At 40.5% G+C, this 16281-nt stretch overlaps 1 protein-coding gene across 3 annotated transcripts in view; it reads left to right on the plus strand.

The window, feature by feature from the left end:
* The window catches only part of znf469.S (zinc finger protein 469 S homeolog), a 354800-nt gene that overhangs the window by 260529 nt on the left and 77990 nt on the right, over window positions 1-16281 (plus strand). The gene's annotated exons all lie outside the window — the stretch shown is intronic.

Consider the following 16281-nt stretch of genomic DNA (forward strand, 5'->3'; position numbering starts at 1 on the left):
CATTCCTTTCTGCCTGTGCATTCCCTGTTACTGTCTGTCAGTCGTAAAAAAAAAACGTAACCCATGGCTGCCTTTGGCCTCACACTGATGCAGTAGGTTTATCTCAGTGCTCCCCTCCCAACTAAATAGATCACTGGGGTAGCCTGGAACCTGCAAAATCACAGGGGCCTTTAAGTGGGTTATTTGCTGAGGACTTATTATAATGTTTGACAGTTGTTTTTGGTATTGTATGTCTGTTGTTGAATTGCAGTCTTACAAGAGCTGAAGGTGCTGTAGTCTCAGCATCCCTGACTTCTATAACCCCACTTCCAATGATGATCCCAACCTTCTTGCATTGCCAGGACCAGTGTCGGACTGGGATGCCACGGGCCCACCAGAAAACCTCAGACAATGAGGCCACCAGGAAACCTTAGACAGTGAGGCCAGAAAACCTTAGATGGCGAGGCCACCAGAAAACCTTAGACGGTGAGGCCACCAGAAAACCTTAAACGGTGAGGCCACCAGAAAACCTTAGACCAGTGTCCCCCAACATGTTGCTCACCAGCCCCTTGGATGTTGCTCCCAGTAGATGTTGCTCCCAGTAGTCTCAAATGCTTATTTTTGAATTTCCGGCAAGTTTTGGTTGCAAAAAAGGTGTACTGCCAAACAGAGCCTCCTATACGCTACCACTTCCTATAGGGGTTACCAAACAGCCAATCACAGCTCTTATTTGACATCCCCATGGACACTTTTATGTTTGTGTTGCTCTCCAACTATTTTTTTTCATTTAAATGTGGCTCACGAGTAAACTAGGTTGGGAACCCCTGCCTTAGACCATGGGACACTTTCCAAACTATTAATCCTCCTCTTCTCACTCAACCTCTTTATTCTCCTGGTCTTTTATATCTACTTATTATATTCTTACATTATTACACATTTTTTTCCCCAATAAAGAAATAGGGAATCACCATGAAATAGGGCAAGTGGTTAGAATCAAGAGGGCCCACTGACACTTGGGCCCACCGGGAGTTTTCCTGGTATCACAGTGGGCCAGTCCGACACTGGCCAGGACCCTCTCTCCAGTAACTGAAGTCCAGCCTGGCAAGCACTTATCTGAAAATGTTATTTAGCTGCTACAGGAGGAGAAATCTGACTGTGTCACTAAGTAAATGGAATATTTGAATGTCTAGCATAGAGAGAAAAAAAAACATTCTTTGTGATTGCCATTCCTGCGTAAACAAGGTAGTCATTATTGGTAGCATTTAGCCTTGGTGTCTGTAGCTGGATTCTGCAGCCACCTCTGTGGTGGAACCGCTGGCCAGTCTGCAGCTGGTGCCAAGAAAAGTAGCGCTCTCTCTTTCTCTCTCTCTCGCAGGACGCCAGCTCTGGTGGTTGAGTTTTCGGAAGCACTGGCATCCAACAGTGTAGGGGCTGGGCTACTTACTGTAATGTGGGCTGGGAATGACTTGTATGAATATAATCATCTTTAACTGTGTAGCTGCTTCCCTGCCGTGGCAACCTAATGCCTTCTGGGCAGCACACAGATAAAGACGACCCTTTGCTTTATAACATGCCGTGTATCCTCATACAGGTAGCAATGCTACAGGCAGTAGAGCACACTCTGACCCAGGCAGCCTGACAGTGCTGGACGCTCTAGGTATTTACAGCCGAGCAGAGCTGGATGGCTGTATTTGTTGCTGTCACTGTAAGATGAGGCTTTTAAGTGAATTCCCATTCATTGCTGGGCAGAGCAGAACTTGTGGTTTCCCAGATTTCCTACAGACACTGCTGCTTTTTGTGTGAGTTTAACCCCTGGCCCTCTGCTGGGGCTTTAAGTCCATTGGATCATTTCATAAAGCAGAAGCCCCGTAAGTAGGATTGTACTCACACTGTGTGGCAGAGAGCCACCATGAGCTGAAACTCTGAAATTCTCAAGCAGAAATTCTTAGTCATTATATCTGTATTTATACTTCCTCCACCAAACTAGACTGTGAATTCCAATGGTCTCTCGTTTAATTCAGCGGAAATGTTTTGAGAGTGTTGTTATAGGAAACCAATAGCTCCAAATGGAAGAATAATATATATAATAAAGGCAAACTGTTGAAACGACACTGGGCCAGTAAATGGTAACACACATATATATATGTGTGTATATATATATATATATATATATATATATATATCTGTGTGTGACTGTTTATATATATATATATATATATGTGTGTGTGTGACTGAAAAATTAGCAAAACTGCGCCGGCGTCTCTTTTTTAACGCCAGCGTCCATTTTTTTAACGCCGACACCCGGTTTTTGACGCCGGCGCCCGTTTTTGACGCCGACGTAAATTTTTGACACCAGCGAATTTTCGTAGACCCTGTTAAGCCAGTTCTTTAAGAGCATGTGCATTTAAGGGTAATGGCACATGGAGCATTTTACCATCCATATGATTGTGGTAGCAAAATACCTTTGCATTGGCAATAATGGTAACCTTGCATCCATTGGTTGAATGATTAAATTCTTCACTGAGCATTGGCAAGTAATAATTGCTTGACCCATGGGTACACTGGCAGCATGATTACCATAGATGCCAATGCAAGGTATTTCAGAGCCATTCACCTGCAAAAGATTCTCATAACATCCGATCACCAAGTAGCATTTACTGGTTACCTGTTTAAAGGCAATGTTCAACCTTTTGAGTATATTTTAACTGCTAGTTGATCCAGAGGAAGGCAAAAACCCTTTGAAGCATCTCCAATTTGTCTCAGAGGGGGGAAAAATTCCTTCCTGACTCCACAATGGCAATTTGTGGAGTCCCTGATCAACTTGTACTATGAGCTACCTCCCATAACCCTGTATTCCCTCACTTCCAACCCCTTCTTAAAGCTATAAAATTTATCAGCCAGTACAACTGATTCAGGAAGAGAATTCCACATCTTCACAGCTCTCACTGTAAAAAACCCCTTCTGAATATTTAGGCGGAACCTCCTTTCTTCTAATCAGAATGGGTGACCTCACATCAGCTGGAAAGACCTACTGGTAAATAAAACATTAGAGAGATTATTATATGATCCCTTATATATTTATACATATTTATCATATCACCCTTTTAACACACTCTTCTCCAGCGTGAACATCCCCAATTTGGCCAGTCTTTCCTCATAGCTAAGATTTTCAATACCTTTTACCAGCTTTGTTGCCCTTCTCTGGACCCTCTCTAATTCAATAATGTCCTGTTAAAACACTGGAGACCAAAACTGTACGGCATATTCTAGATGGGGCCTTACCAGTGCTCTATACAGTGGAAGAATGACCCCCTCCTCCATGAATCAATGCCCCTTTTAATACAGCTCAAGACCTTGCCCTTGATGCAGCTGACTGGCATTGCTTGCTACAGCCAAGTTTATTATCTACAAGGACTCCAAGGTGCTTTGCCATTATGGATTTGCCTAGTGCAGTTCCATTAAGGGTATAAGTGGCTTGGATATTTTTACATCCCAAGTGCATGACTTTACATTTATCAACATTGAATCTCATTTGCCATTTAACTGCCCATATTGTCAAGATCATGTTGCAAGGATGCCACATCCTGGATGGAATTAATTGTGCTGGATAGTTTTGTGTCATCTGCAAACACTGATACATTACTTACAACACCCTCCCCTAAGTCATTACTGAACGTAGGGGCGGTTAAATAAAATTGGACCCAATACCGAGCCCTGATGGACCCCATTAAGAACCTTACTCCAAGTAGAGAATGTACCATTAACAACCACCCTCTGTACCCAATGTTGTAACCAGTTTCCTATCCATGTGCAAACTACTTAATCAAGCCCAACAGACCTTAGTTTAGAAAGCAGTCGTTTGTGGGGCACAGTATCAAACGCTTTGGCAAAATCCAAATAGATCACATCTACTGCCCCCCCCAGCATCTTACTTACCTCATCATAAAAAGCAATCAGATTTGTCTGACATGACCTATCCTTCATAAAGCCATGCTGATTGCTGCTTATAATGTCTTTCTCTAGGACAAAATTTTGCATGTGATCCCTTAAAAAGCCTTCAAAAAATTTGCCCACCATGAATGTCAAACTTACTGGCCTATAATTGGCAGGCTGAGATCGTAATTCCTTTTTAAATATTGGAATGACATTAGCCTTTATCTAATCCATAGGTACCAACCAGATGAAAGCAAATCAGAAATATGCTCTCTTAGAACATGTGGGGTTTATACCATCTGGCCCTGTTTACATACATTTTTATTAAAGCTTTATGAATCTTATCTTGAGTCAGCTACTGACTAGATCGAGCTGAGCCAACAGTGCTGCAATACAGTGAGCCTGGCAAAGCTGACTTATCTATTGTATACACTGAAGAAAAGAACTCATTTAGCATATTTTCTGTATCTGTTACAACCATACTGGTACCATTATTTAAAGGAGCAACACTCTCAACCTGCATCTTTTTACTATTAATATACTTAAAAAAACTTTTTGGGATTAGTCTTAGCCTCAGCCACAACGTGCTCCTCTTTGCCTTCCGGATTGCTGTTTTACAACATTTGTTATAGTGTTTATATTCATTTAAATGCAGCATCTGTCCCAGCAGACTTGTCGTTTTTAAATGCATTTGGTTGTTAAAGGTTACTACACCTGGGCTTTTTTTTTATCATATATTATGTGCCTTCGTTTTTTAACTGTTTCTGAATGGAGGGTCAGAAGATGAGTCTTGCCAAGAAAATCAGTCCTTAGCATATTTTAAATGTATGTTTTACATAGTAGTGTATATTTGTGGGAAGGACAGAATAATGAGTTGCTTTAAACCCCGCTCCATATTAAAATATTTTTTTTACTTGTCAAATGTGTAAATGCAAATTCTGCGGTAACATTAACTGTGCTTCTGAAGTTGTGAGGCTTCCTCTGCAATGAAAGGAGAACTGCTGCCCACTGGCCTGATGGCTTCCAGTCTGCAGGAGAACACAGCAGCCGCAACCATTTAGAAAAGTACACTTGGAACCTTGAGAATCACATGGACTGACCACAAGGGTCAAAAAGGAAACTCTGTGCATCAGTGCAAAAATGCTCTCTAGTTAAGACCTCTTTGTGTATAGGATAGTATTTCTCTGCTTATGGAAGCCTGGAGACCGTTTCTCCTGAAATATGATATTTTTCATTATAGAAAACACAGAATAATTGGGTCTTTTACCCCTCCCCCAAAAAAATATTTTATGCCAATATTTGCAGCCTTTCTGTCTCTGTTATTTTTATCCCCCTGTAAATGGCATTGTCCCATTTTTACTGACTGGGATGGTAAAATTCCAGCCAGATGGCAACCTAATATCTGCAGGGCAAATTAGCCCATTGATAGAAATTGAGTCCCAGTGAATGTTGGCAGTCATCTTTTCTTCATTCTTAATTTCCATCAGTTACTGCAATCCAGGACTGATTGTGCAATTTGCATTATCCGACACCACATTTGAGTCATATGGCTACATTTTCTGCACATTATTGGCAGCCAAAAGTGCCAGAGGCTTTAATTCAGCTACTCTAGATGTATTACATCATACAGTAGAGCATAGGCATGATGCAAGTATTCTTTTTTCCTGACTTGAATAAAGCTACCGTATTCTGTGGCACATACACTTGCAGTTTTATTGTGGGAGCTGGCTACTGTCAAGGACATGACTATTTATACTTTTCTCCTTAAAAGAGTAAAGCACTGAGTCTTTAAAATATTTGAGTACCATTTTCATGTGTCCTGGGAATGTTTGTGGGAAGAGATTTATGTTTTTCCATTTAGCTTCTATATTTCATCTCCTTGTTCCCTTTCTAAATGAATGAAGGGCTTCTGGGTTAGATCGTAAACTTAAGAACATGGGGTGGTGTCTGGAGCCATCTATAATGAAGACTATTATTTTGCAGACCTCCCTTGTGAACAGTACTTTTGTCCTAATATGAGAATAATATCACTAAGGATAGTAATCCTTTACTATTTAAATATGCTTGTTATTAGGCATTGAACTGCTAGAAAAATAGTATCTACTATGCTGGAAGAAGAATTTACAAAGTACCAACAATGTAGAGTTTACAGTTCTGCATTCTGTTCCGATGAATGAAAGGATTAAAAGCACTTTCTGTGTGTTTACCTCCTGGGTAGCATGTTTGTGTACTCGGATATGGCTGTTACCATCGTATGTGTGCTTTTGTGTATTATATAGTGGATAAAGTACCCCCTATTGTAAAATATAAGATATTATAAGACACTGAGTTGTTCCATGACCATATAAAAGCACAATGCCAACGGCCGGGTGCTTTTATACAGGTCATGGAATTCTGAGGTTACTTAACAAGGGGTACTTTATTTATTATAATACATAAGATTTAGTGAGTCATGTGACAAAAATGACATCACTAAGCTCCGTTTATAACTGCTGACATCAGTAAGAGCCATCTATAAGGATGACATTTATAGGATATTCATGGCTTTTGTGTATTATATATGCATTTACAAGTAAAAATGGCCATTGCTTCCTGTTTGTTTAAAAAAGTGAAATCAGTCAGTGACTCACATCATATGTATGTTGGTGGCAGCTGCCAAACCAATGTTAGGTTGAGGAACTTGCACGTAAACCATTAAATATATACAGTTATGAAGATAATAATTACTGCTGTTCGTGCAAAGGATTTAATAAACATGGAAAGCTTTTTTGTTTGTTTTATGGAATCTGTTATCTTTCTGTAATTTGAGGTTATTTGCCTTTAAAATAGCTTTTACTAGAATCCTTTGCAACTTTTCACTTGGTCTTCATTTTTTTTAGTTTTTCTTCTTCTACCTCTTTCTGACTGTCAGATAGGGGGGGGGGGTCACTGAACACAGCAGCCAAGAAACTATGGGGCAAATCCACAAACCTCCGGAAATTCGCCAGCTATGGCTTCGCTGAATGATTGGCGTTGGCTAATTTGCATATGGTGAGAAGTTAAATTTCAATGGACGTATATGTTGCAGCAAATACATTACACTACACAAGCCCAGGGAACCTTAATAAAAGAAAATAGAGTTGTTATATTGCCCTACCCATGAGCCCAGTGTATAGTTTATGTGCCATATGTTAGGAAATGTAGAGGGGAAGCTGGGTACCCTAAAAAAAAAAATATGATCTTTTGCAGCCTGAAAAACTGAAAAGTCGCCAGCGTTTTTTGGGATGTTTGGGAAGTAGCACTAGAGTCTATCTCTTTCGCTAGCGAATTTACACCAGTGCCCGTTAGTAAATTGGTGAAGTACCAAAATGACATCATGCTGACGAATTTTCACTAGCGTTAGTCACTTGGCTCTGTGAGGTTACACTTGTTGATATTGTTTTTTTTTAATACTCATGTTTCTATTCAGACCCTCTCCTATTCATATTCCAGTCTCTCATTTAAACCACAGCCTGGCTACTACAGGTATTAGACCTATTATCCGGAATCATCGGGACCTGGTGCTTTCCGGATAAAGGGGCTTTCTGTAATTTGGATCTTCACACCTTACTACTACTAGAAAATCATGTAAACATTAAATAAACCCAATAGGCTGGTTTTACTTCCAATAAGGATTAATTATATCTTAGTTGGCATCAAGTACAAGCAACTGTTTTCTTACTACAGAAAAAAAGGAAATCATTTTTAAAATTTTGGATTATTTGATTATAATGGAGTCTATGGGAGACGGCCTTTCCGTAATTCGGAACTTTCTGGATAACGGGTTTCCGGATAACGGATCCCATACCTGTAGTGTAAACTGGACCCAAGCAACCAGCTAGCTGCTGAAATTTCATACTGAAGAACTTCTGAACAAAAAAATAAATAGTCTTAGAATTTGCATATCTACACCATACTAAATGTAAAAGGAGAACCACCCCTTTAAGGTTACTAAAAACATTGAATCATTAAAAACATCAACAGGGGTGTTCTGCCATTGACACAGATTTATGCTAGCTTAGTTGTCATCCAGTAAACTGTTAAGACTACAGAGAAATAACAATCATGAATCAACTATTATTTGTTTGAATTAGAACCAATGATAATAATATTCCATAGCTGTAATAGCGACAATTCTCCTTTAAACCTGGACAGTCTATTTTAATTCTTACTGAGGAAAAAAAAAGAGAGACTTTTCTGGTATTTATTATGCGACTAAACCATGGCAATTCCAAATCAAAAAATACTCCAGCTAAAATCCTGTAGAAGTCAATGGCAGATATCCATTTTACAGCTGAAAGATCTTTCTTTGTTTCTTGGCGTTTGATGTTTTCTTATGTTCTTGATTATAAGTTTTATACGACCATACAAAAAAGTTCAGTTTATCGTGTGACAAGTTTAAAAAGTTGTGATTTGTGCAATATTTCAGCGACTTTTTCCTGTTCTTGTTTTTCCCCCAGACTTGAAGTAGCCTCAGTGCAACTATTCTGCAGTTGGTGGATTCACTCAGCCAACCTCTGACTTTTTTGCCTCCCATTTAAAGGGGTTTTTCACCTTCCAAACACTTTTTTAAGTTCAGTTGTTTTCAGATTGATCATAAACAATGACTTTTTTCAATTGCTTTCCATCTTTTATTTTTTACCGTTTCCCCAAAATTTAAATTTAAAGTTTAATGTTTGTGTTTCAGTCTGGCAGCTCAGTGATCCAGGAGCATCTGAACTGTTACAATTTGTTTCATTTAGTTGATACATTTCTTATCAGTATTTGTGGAATATTAGCAACTATTGAATCAATTCTAACAGCTGCCTTTAGCTTAAGGCCACACGAGGAGATTCGGGGAGATTTTGACGCCTGGCGACTAATCGCCTCATCTTTTGCGCGACTATCTCCCCGAACTGCCTTGGCGTTTTTCCCTATAGGCTAGAATGAAAAGTCGCCTGTGCTAATGCACACGCGGCGATGCGTTTTCTATAGTCATCTGAAGTTGCCTCACTGACTAGGCGATTAGTCGCCAGGCGACAAAATCTCCCCGAATCTCCTCTTGTGGCCTTACCCTAACTCATGGATTCTGCTCAGCAGGGACAAAGATAACAAATGTATCAACTAAATGAATCAATTTAGAACAGTTAGAGTCGAGTCTAGGGATGGGCAAATTTGACCCGTTTTGCCAAAAATGTCACATGGGCGTCAAAAAAATGTTAGACGTGCGGCAAAATTTTCTTGAAACGCGTCTTTTTTTTTTGTGATGCACGCCGCCATACAAGTCTATGGCCGTCATTTCCGCAGAGAAACAAGGTGAAAAAATTCGCCCATCCCTACTCGCGTCCCCCCTCCCAGAGCTGCTTTACTTTACACTTCAATATTAGAAAAACGGTCACAATAGAAAATAAGATGCAAGAGATGTAAAAGGGCAAGATTTACTTAAATATAGACAGTATACCAGTTTTAATATGCCACTTAATTGAACTGTTGCTTTAAGGAGATCTAAACCACCAAACTAATGAAAACCCCTACCCCTGCCCTCCATAGTCCCCCTTCCCTGTTCCCCTCACCCAGGTGTTAATACCTGTAAATGTCCCAAAGTCTTTAATTGACCCCTTGATGCAAAGTCAGCGAGGCGGGGCTCACAGACGCCATCTTCACCAACTTTATGCACATTTTTTTGTGACCGGAAAATTGCTGCAACTGCGCATGCGCCGATACGCAACTTACTTACTGAAGATTCCCGAAGTGGTGAAGATGGGCCCTTGAGCTCAGCTGCGATGACTCTGCATCGAGGGGTAATTAAAGACTTTGGGGCATTTACAGGTACAGTATTAACACCTGTGCGAGGGTGAATAGGGAGGGGGACTATAGGGGGTAGGGGTTTTCATTAGTTTGGGGGTTTAGTTCTCCTTACTAAAAAGTATTTGTTTTGAGAGAATATTTTTCCTTCAAGTCTGAAAATTTCTCATAAAAACGACACTAATGAATGTCACATATCAAGTCCTAGGAATGCATAACCTGAGCATTACAGTACGATAGGCAGACGAGAGCCTGGCCTTTGTGTAGAAGGCCCTCTTATTTAAAAAAAAATGGCTTATGCGTATTATTTTTTTAAAGGTATTTGATTGTCCTATTTTCAATATGGAATACATGGAATGTGCAATGGTACACTGGGCACTTTTTTTGTCATCCAAATCGTAAGATTTTGCACTGTGTAGCTAATTTCTTAAAGTGTCTGATCTCTTTCTACCATAGATCAGTTTCTTACTTAGAGTTGCTCTGATAATGAAGGAGCAATGAAATATGTTCGCTCATACATTGCTGATCTTTTGGCAAGGGAAAAAGGTTAACAATACATATGACACCATAAAATAACATTAGTCACTCGATACAGACATATGCAATGTCACATCAATGTCACATTAAGACAAAGCAGGTATCTGGTTGTCTATCAAACAGACAAGACTAGAACTGCATCATTTTTATATATAAACTAGCTGCAGTTTTAAAACAAGAAAAATAAATAGTCTTTCTCTACTGTCAATGCAAGAGGTGTAATGACTAAATATGCCCCACAATTTGACCCATGATGGCTAAGCATTCCTTTTACTTCAGTTCAATGCTTTGCAGGCTACTGCTGTTAAGGAAAATAATGTACACCCTTTATGATAACTAATTAAGTAGAATTATGTAACCCACTAATTAAGTGGAAATACAGTTTGAATTATTACCCCAGAGACATCCAGCAGCTCGAAGTCTGAATGCCAGGATCGAGGAACAGTAGCATCCTGTTCTTTTGGAAAAGAATGGATAATTGTATTACCTTTGATATAAACAATCATTCCAGAACGCTGGTGCAGAAAGGGTTAATGGGGTCTGCCCCTTTCCCATGATGGAAGTGTGAAGAAAGGGGGGGGGTAATATGTGACATATCAAGTGACTGACAGTAGTCGGCTTCTCCCTTTCTACGACAAAATCATGCAATCATTGATGATTACCATATGTGGTGTTGTAATATTTTTCTTTCATGAGTGCAATATAATGCTTGGGAATGCATGCCTGAAATGGAATGGGCGATACCCACCTAGGTCTGGCCAGTATTCATATTTATAAGCTTGCATATTGAGAGAAAATTGCAGAACATATGTTGGAAGGATAAATTCAATCATTTCCTGTTACAGACCATAGTAAATACAGGTGTATGGATGGGGCACAGAAAATGTACCAGGTAGCAGTTTTAAAAAATGCTTTGTGAGTAACATCATATTTTGTCATGCGTTGGCTACAGGGGTCCTAGGAATTTAGACGGCTGTGTGTGTTTGTGGATGGAAACGTTCTGACATTTTGTGGGAGGGTGACTGAAGGCCTCTAAAACAGTTTGCACTAGAGTGACTACTAGTTACAGGCCTGATTGTCCATATCTTTCATATGTGTTCCATAGGTTATGCCAATTGATAACAGCTTTGGCATCTGTCTTATACTGTATGTTCTATTCGGGGTAGGTCACTTTGTTCCTCTTTCCTGGGGAAGAATCAGAAATGACACCTTCATGCGTGCAACCCCACTTTATGCAGATTTGGTCTGGCCCTTTTGCTTATTTTTACCCTTTAGTCCAGTGCCGGGCAATGCCGGCTGGCCGCCCCAAGCAGGGAGAGGCCACCAAGGCCCGGGCCTAGGGTGGCAGGATTTTAGGGGCGGCATGCTGCCAAACCACACCCACATTGGTTCAGAAACACTGATAATGCACAGGAGATATGATAGTTTTTGAAATCTCCTTTGAACCAATCCCCATTACTCCGGTCCTGATGATGAAAATGTGAGCGAATAAAAGGGAGGGGATGGGGGTGACGAACGACAGCGGGCCTAGGGTCGCGCACTATGTAAATCCGGCCCTGGGCCCACCCCCATGCCAAGGTTGCTAGGTTTACATTTCAAAACCAGCCAAAGACTATAAATAACTAGCCAAATAGTAGCCAAGAGCCATTTTAAAACTAGCCCAATTCATAAACTGCTAATTTCATTTCCCATACCTTATACAGAGACTGGCAGTTGAAACCGGTGTCGGACTGGGACACCAGGGGCCCACCATAAAACCTTAGACCAGGGGCCCAGCATAAAACCTTAGACCAGGGGCCCACTCTCAGTACTAATATTCTTCATCTCCTCAATCAACCTCTATTCTCCTAGTCTGTTTTCCTTAAAAACTATAATCAATTATTCCATCTATTTAGCCTTTGTTCTCATAGAAATAGGAAATGGCCATGAAATAGGCCAAAAGTTTAGCAGCATGAGGCCTGGGCCCACAGGGACTTTTCCGACACCACAGCAGGGCTTCCGTGATGTAGTAGTGTTAGTGGGTTTTCTCAGTCAATCAGATTCCTCCAGCAGCAACAATTAATCCAGCACAGCGAAATGGGAGCTGGGCCAGTGGGGCAGGCCCAGCCAGCATCACTCAAACTTAATTTGCATTAAAAGTCCAAACCTTCGGCAACTTCCTAAACTAGCACAAATCCGTATCTTGGCGGGTTTGGAGTTTTAAAACCAGCCAATTAGTTTTAAAATAGCCCAATTTGGCTATAAACCCACCAATCTTCCAACCGTGCCCCACGCGCGTCCGTGTGTGAATGAGGACACGTGCGCAAATGAGTGCGGACAAGCCTGCATCTTTACCATTGTATATATGTGACAGAACAAGCAGCAGTCTTGTAATTATTATTGGATCACACTTTTGGTTCCTTCCAAATGCTCTGATACGTACATGAATGGGGTATGGGCGTGTGCAGAAGGCAGGGCAGTCATAGTTTCTACTCACTTCCTATTAATATTTTAGGAAACGGCAAGTAGCATGTACTGGTGATGGTCTGTTGTTTAAAAGCATCTGATTTGTTATTAGGCATATGTAAATTACTTATCTGTTCAATTTATGTCATCCATTTGAACCTTGCAACACAAGGGATACAGCACAGTGCTATAAGCAGACAGTAAGAACAGGACTCCCTAGTACTTTCTGCAGTTGCTGTCACTTAGACCTGCAGGCTAAAATGAGTATAAGGGTATACCCATGTGTTGCGCCGAGGCCTCCCCTCATGAATACAGCACTGCCGTGGGGAAGAAACATGTCTTTATACAAAGACAAACCTGTAAAGTTTGTATATATTAAGATGCAATTTAAATTTGTAATGAGACAAGGCAACCCTATAGTCTCTTTATTCACTGGTATTCTGCATGTGCTCAGGTGCAATATGCAATAAGGCAGCTTGATCCTGCAGTAAAAACAAGGGCCTATTCAACATAATGCCGATACCGAAATACGTCAGTATCGCTTTAAGCCAAATGTGTTCCCATTTTGTGATCAGGTCCTACTACAGAATGTTAAGGTTTGACGAACATATTTATGAGCTTGAATGTGTGTAAATGCCCCAAATATAAGAGCCCTTAGTAACGGCCTTTCATTTTAATATAATATTTTTGTGTTTTTCGAACCATCAAAAATATTGTGTATTAAAAGCCTTCTAAAAGTCCGTGAAAGCATTTGGGCATGGCACTGACTTCTAAACTATTTATCTTAGTTTCCAGATCTGGTCTAAATGACACTTTGCTTCAATCTGCTAGAAAAGGGGTTCATTTTCCTTCATGAAGCAGCGCTCGCGGCAGTGGAAGTGCACATAGATAATCATTATCATTATCTGGCACGTTCCAGGTTAGAGTAGGATTTACTTTCCTCCATACCCGCCTTTCTTCTTTAAAGTGCTTCTTTCTTTTTCAAAGTTCCTTTAAAGGCTTTCCTGTCACCCTACTGTCAGCTCTGCCTCTGTCAGTGCTGCATGTTTAATTACCACCTTGGGCCTAAATTGCAGCCTCAGGATTTGTTTTCTCACACACAGCCAAGCGTTTGTCCAGGTCTGTGAGGTCTGTGTTGGAAGCAGACTCAAACAGTGCTGGAACCGGAGGGCAATTTTTATGGCATTAAGATTTTTGAAGTTTTCCTACAGTGAATTATTGCAGTTCGTAACACATATTAACATACTGTAAATGTTGAGTTGAAGGCCCCTTACGCTGTCAGTTCTTGGTTGACATTTAGTGCTTAATAAGGTCTGTGAACAGTCAGTATATTCACAATGCTAAAAAAGTGTATGTTCAGTGTTCTTTCAACCAATACCACTTTATACTTTATAACCTGTATCTTTTGTGAATGAAATCCCTAACTGAGGTGCTATACAGAGGATTGAACACCTTTCAGCCCAGATTGAGGGAACCAGCCAGAGGAGTAGCATCTTTCAAGACACCATCATTTAAAGGGCCATATTGTACAGTATATTCCTGACATCATTTAATTTATGGACAATGTCCCCAGAATATTTTGTGATATATAGAAATCTAGAAAATGATTAACCACTGCCAAGCCTCACAAGTATTTCATATAGGAGTATGTATCCCCATAGTACCATACAAGCCACATGCTTGAGAAGTAGGCCTAGTCAGTCCCAGATTCATTGAAAGGCCACAAAGGTGTGGGCCTAGGGTGGCAATATTTTAGGGGCGGTGTGCCGCCCATCACAATGGAAGCACTGGGGACATATGGGAGATTTACTAGCTCTTTAAATCTCCTATGGGCCAATCCTCATACTTGACTCAGTGAGATACAACTTGTGCATGTGTGTGCACACATATCTAAAGGGAGAAAGGGAGGCAACGAGTGGTCCCGGCCTAGGGATGACCTATGTATAAATCCAGGCCTGGGCTTAGTTATAAAGGGGCAACAAACTTTGTATTAGAAATTATAAATGCTAGAAAGTGTACCGTACAAGACAAACACTGAAACAGTTTGACTGAACCCCAGTGTATGACACAGGCAGCATGATAGGAATGTTCTGAATCAGCACAACATCATTTGCTGCCTTTTTCCACACAATATTTTAGCCTTCACTGAAACTTGCAGAGATTCATCTTAGATCGTTGTGGCATGATTGGGGTTAATAAAAGGGAAAGAACCAAAATTCTGGTCAGCTGGTGAGGAAAGGCTCCTGTTTATTATTGGAAGGAATATTCTTTTTCCAGGCAAGGAACCGTAATCTCCAGCATGCAGCCAGGGATGTGAGATGATTGAACGTGAGGCCTTTCTTTTCAAAAATACAGGAGTCTTTTGTAGCAAACGTGCTAACCCTTCTCCCTGTGGAGGGGGAAGCAGGATGATATGCACAGGGCAAGACCAGAGGGTTCTCACTAAACTCTTAATGAAAACACTTCCACAAAGTCACCGTTAAGATCTTTGTTAATGATCGAATTCCTGTCTGCTGCCTTTGCATATTCATCTCCTCCTGTTCCTACCAAATAAATTATAGCAGCCAGTATTTGCCTTGTACCGGCCTCTAGTTGCCAGATGTGACAGCAACATACTGAAAACTGTGGAAGGAACTATTTGGTACACACAAACATAGCCAATGTCTATAGAGTTTTACGGGAAATTTCTATCCTATGACCTGTACAAATAACAAGACCCTGCATGATGAAATGATGGAAAAGGACATTTCATTAATTGCTTGGAGAAAGAGTAAGAACAGTCTGCTCTCTGCCAATGGAACCTGTCATGGTAGAGACAGAGCGAAAAGGACAGTCTCTGACACAGGAAGGGCACAAATAATTTTATCAGCCCTGTGTATAGATGATCTCAATTGCCCGAGCAAGCATTGGGCTCTCATGTGAACCCATGGCAAACCCAAGGTTTCATTTGCTCTTAGCTCATTACCATGTTACAAGCCCAAGGACAGTAATTATATTGGTCCATCAAGATTGATTTATCAGTTTGTGATCTTAAGAAAATATATTTGAGAAACAGTTGCTGAGCTGGTGTCTAATGAGTTTGGACCACGCGAATGGTCATAAACCCATTGCTACAGGAGACAGTTGCAGCAAGCCTATTGATCCTGGAAATAACATTACTGTATTAAACCAGTAGTACACATCCCAAAGATTAGGTGGGTTTGTACTGCCTAAGTTAATTAACAGGCAGAAAGTTGGCCGCCATGATTTACCTGCACACACAGCACCCACTGAAATGGGTTACTATAAATGCACATTCTTAACCCAGAATCTCCTGGTGTATTGCAACGGCCAAATAATTATTGAAGCTATATAGCCCTTGTTAGACATCCTTCAAAAGTATCTGATCAGTATTCAAAGGGTACTGGAATTTATATATATTCGAACAAGAAAGCATGGAGTGGGATTTAAATTTGTCTCAGTGTTTGAGGAGGTGTGGAGGGGAGGGCACAGTCTTATAATCTGTTGGAAAATCTCTCGAGTGTCTGTTTTAATCTAATTACTCACTCATAAATCTCATGTTAACAACACACAAGAGTCTTGAGA

Source organism: Xenopus laevis, chromosome 4S (genome assembly GCF_017654675.1).
Source record: "Xenopus laevis strain J_2021 chromosome 4S, Xenopus_laevis_v10.1, whole genome shotgun sequence".
NCBI lineage: Eukaryota > Metazoa > Chordata > Amphibia > Anura > Pipidae > Xenopus > Xenopus laevis.